This window comes from Bubalus bubalis, chromosome 12, assembly GCF_019923935.1.
Source record: "Bubalus bubalis isolate 160015118507 breed Murrah chromosome 12, NDDB_SH_1, whole genome shotgun sequence".
NCBI lineage: Eukaryota > Metazoa > Chordata > Mammalia > Artiodactyla > Bovidae > Bubalus > Bubalus bubalis.
The window spans coordinates 23385015-23389691 of NC_059168.1; the positions used below are offsets into that span (position 1 = coordinate 23385015).

Here is a 4677-nt window from a genome sequence, read left to right on the forward strand (position 1 = left end):
GACACTGGAACATATCCAAGGACATAAAACAAGGTGCAAGGATTTCATGGTATAAAGGTATTGAAATCATACAGAGTTTGTTCTCTTATCACTGTGGAATTACGTTAGAAATCAGTACCCAATGAGAGCTTGAAATCTCTTAATGAGTCTTTCTTATGTAATAATCAGATACAAGCCTTGCTTCCTTTTTCCCAAGTCCATTTTCTCATGCCTCTTTACACATATGTGTCAGTAGCATGAAAATGATAAGAAAACAAACAAACAAATATAAAATAGGTCAAACAATTGCACTGGTACTTCACAAAGAAGGTACATGAATGATTAATAAAACCTCAAAGAAGTTCAACATCATCAATCATCAGTTCAGTTCAGTTCATCAGGGCCATGCAATTAAAACCACTAACACTCATTAGAATGGTTAAATTTTAAAAAATAAAAATGTGGTCCTTCCACCGCGGCAGCCATTGTAGAACAACAGCCGTGGCTCTGTGCTACCTCATGGCCATGGGCCTCAGCAAGGGTCACAAGGTGACCAAGAACGTGGGCAAGCCGAGGCACAGGCGCCGCCGCGGGCGTCTCACCAAATACACCAAGTTTGTGCAGGACATGATCCGGGAGGTATGTGGCTTCGCCCCTTACGAGCGACGAGCCATGGAGCTGCTCAAGGTCTCCAAGGACAACCAGGCCCTCAAGTTCATCAAGAGAAGGGTGGGGACACACATCCGCTCAAAGAGGAAGAGAGAGGAGCTGAGCAACGTCTTTCTGCCATCAGGAAAGCGGCAGCCAAGAAGAACTGAGCCCTTCCCTTTTGTTCACAATAAATCTTGCCAAAAACTGAATAAATAAATAAATTAAATAAACTAAAAAATGAAAATGTGACATTACTAAGTATGGGAGAGAATGTGGAGCAACTGGAATGCTCTTACATTGTTGATAGGATCGCAAAATGGCATGGGCGGTTTGAGAAATTTAAAGTAGCATATATAAGTCACTTATCATATGATTTAGCAATCCCATTGTGTAAGAACAGATAAACAAAATGAAATGAAAACACACACATACAACTTATACATGAGTATTCAGAGTTTTATTTATCTTAGAGTCTGGAAGCACCTGAAGTTGTCAATCAAATGGAGAATGGATAAACAAATTCTCTTTTAACCATCCTATAAAATACCAGTCAGCAATAAAATGACCAACATCATAGCTGTAACTAAAACACATTTTGTTAAGTGAAAGAATTCATAAGCAAAAGATAGGTATTCTTAAATTCTATTTACATGAAATTCTATAAAAGGCAAAGCTAGTAATGACAGAAAACAGATTAGTGGCTGCCTGGAGGTAAGAAGGGGTCACTTTAAATGGTCATAAGGGAGACTTTGGGGGTGATGGATACTGTATTTTAATTGTAATGAAAGGTATAGAATTTTATACAATTAGAAAATATATCAAATGGTACTCCTAAAAGAGTAATTTTGTATATAAATTATAGCCAATGCCATAACATGTATAATATCATATATGAAATGAATCGCCAGTCCAGGTTCGATGCATGATACAGGATGCTTGGGGCTGGTGCACTGGGGTGACCCAGGGGGATGGTACGGGGAGGGAGGTGGGAGGGGGGTTCAGGATGGGGAACACATGTATAACCATGGCGGATTCATGTTGATGTATGGCAAAACCAATACAATATTGTAAAGTAAAAAAAAAAAAAATTATAGCCAATAACTATTTAGAAGTAAGTCCTAGAATTAGGCACTCTTATACACTGTAGATGGAACTGTCAATTGGTGCGATCTTTTTGGAAGAACATCTATGACAATTAAAGTAAGTATTTTCTTTTTTATGTAGTTCCACATTTAGATATTTACTCTACAGAAATCATCACTTGTATATAAAGATGTAGTGGAAAGATTGTTCGTTGAAATAGCTTTTAACATCAAGCAATTCTCAACAGTAGCCTGCTTAAATCAATGATAGCACATCTATACAATGGAAAAACACACATCTTTTATAAAATATAACATGTTGTTGTTGTTAGGTCAGTAAGTCATGTCCAACTCTTTGTTAACCCATGGACTGTAGCCCACCAGGCTCTTCTGTCCATGAGATTTCCCAGGCAAGAATACTGGAGTGGGTTGCCATTTCCTTCTCCAGGAGATCTTCCTGACCCACAGATTGAACCTGCATCTCCTGTCTCCTGCATTGGCAGGTGGATTCTTTACTTCTGAGCTACAGCTGAAATCTGCATGGAAAGTTTCTAACATACATAAAATCAAAAGTGTTAAGGCACAGAACAATGTGTCTGTATTTAAAAACTCTCACCTTTTTTAAAATTAACTTTTGTTAGAGTATAGTTGATTTTCAGTGTTGTATTAGTTTCTGCCATACAGCAAAGTGAATAGTTATACATATATCCACTCTTTTTTATATTATTTTCCTGAATAGGTCATTACAGATTATTGACTAGAGTTCACTGTGCTATACAGTAAGTCCTTATTAGTTACATATGTTGTATATAGTAGTGTGTACATGTCAGTCTCAATAGCCCAATTTATCCCTCCTCCCTAGATTTCTTTTCTTCATCTGTGATTCTCTTTCTGTTTTGTAAACAAGTCCATTCTTACCATCTTTTAGATTCCACATGTAAGTAATATATTTTTCTTTCTCTGTCCAAAGGGAAAATCATATCAAATTATACATAAATGTACATGTGTTTATACATGATGAAACTTTAAATATATCTTTAAATTTTTCTGCAAGGTAGTTGTTTAAAGCAAAAAAAATAATAAACTATTATACATGGCAGCATTATAGACTATTTAGAAGATAAGTAGCAAGAGCACATAGGACAGAAAAGTGTTTAATAGAATTATACTCTTGTAAATTTCATATATTTGTATGGATATAAACTGTGATGTTAAAGATACACTGAAATCAAATAAAATGCATAAAGGTGTATCTTAAAACTCAACAGAGGAAATACAAATCAAATACTAGAAAAAATGTTACTAATCAAAAAACATAAAACTGAGGAATACAGGCTACATCAGTATTTGGAACAAATGCCAAACATACAATAAATGGGAAAGGAAAAAATACTTAAAAGTTCTTGATGGTAAGACCAAATTAAAAAATCAAGACTGCCTATATGATACCTACAAGGAATATTGTGTAAAGTAGACTGCTTTAAAATAAAATGGTGGTGAAGTGTATACCTTGAGAACACTAAGAATAAGAAAGCAGGAATGGGTATATTAACATCAGACAAAGTATGCTGTACTTCATCACCAAAAGTGGAATTTCAAATACAAAAGTAAAACTAAAAAATTTAAAGGAAAAACAGACAAATTACAAGCAACTTTGGAAACTTTAACACTACCCTATCAATAGCTGATAGGAATCATAAAAGTCAATAAAGATATAGAAGGCTTGATAACATCATTAAGAAATTGGCTTATTTGACTTTGGATTACTACATCTAACAATTATGGAGCATACATCATTTTCAAGTATACCTGAAACATTCACCAACATAGACAAAATGCTGGGTCATAAAACAGAACTCCATAAACATCAAAATAATGTGAAGTATATTATCTGACCAGAACAGTATTAATTTAGAAATCAGTAGAACAAAGGAAGAATTAGCATGGAAACAAATTGCCAACAACTAGAATAACATTGCACATCATTCGAGAGCCTTCATATATTAATAGGGTAATAAAAAGTTTAAACAATTGAATGCCCCAAATTAGAAAAAGTAAATAAAATATTTGAAAATACAATTTCAGGACTAAGGCTTTCTCTCTAAAGTAATATTTGTGAAATTTTAATGTACTCAAAAATCACTGCTGCTGCTGCTGCTAAGTCACTAGGGGGGGGATCATTATAAAATACAGATTCTGTTTCCAAGTTCCGGTGTAAAAACTAAGATTCTGCAATTCTAAGAAACTCCCAACTGATGCTAATGATGATAAGAAAATAATATATGTTACTTAAGGAGGGATACTCATTATGCTATTAAAATGCTTCAGGGTGCTGAATGTATTTGTACTTACAGAGGATAGGGGAATTTTGATCTGGAATCCAAGGAAAGAGAGCCAAATAAATGAGATGTTGACTTGCATGAGACGTTTCATAGGAAGTTCTGAATTATTGCCAGGTTAGATTGGACGCCAAGGTGTAGGGAAAATCTGGCAAGGTGCAAAAAAAAAAAAAATCCTTTACTTCACAAACATCAAAGGACTATGCCTCTCTTTATTCATACTGCCTTTTACAATGGATAGAAATTTTCATATTAAATTATCAAAAATGGTTAAATTAATTAAATATCACATTTTAAAAGGCCCTTGATTTGCAGATGAAAACAAGTTTAAACATTTTTCTTCATATAATGATCTTTCTAGCCTAGATGGCTCAAGTGAAGAATTTAATTAGACTGCTTTAAAAGATAACTAGTGTTCAAAAGTATTCAATCTTCAAAATTAAAAATAAGACACTTTTCTCATTTAACAGTTGGCTGCACAGTCTATGCAAGGGTATTTTGCTTCCTATTAACACTGTATGTTTTCAAAGCTCAGCAAAAAATTTTAAATGTACATACAAATTACTTTTTCCTTGACTTATATTTTAATTTCAGCAATACTCTCCATTCTGATTGATCTTAAATAA

The 4677-nt window shown here is 34.0% G+C and overlaps 1 pseudogene; it reads left to right on the top strand.

The window, feature by feature from the left end:
- Positions 1–438: 438 nt before the first annotated feature.
- Positions 439–797, top strand: LOC102409232 (annotated as a pseudogene).
- Positions 798–4677: the final 3880 nt, after the last annotated feature.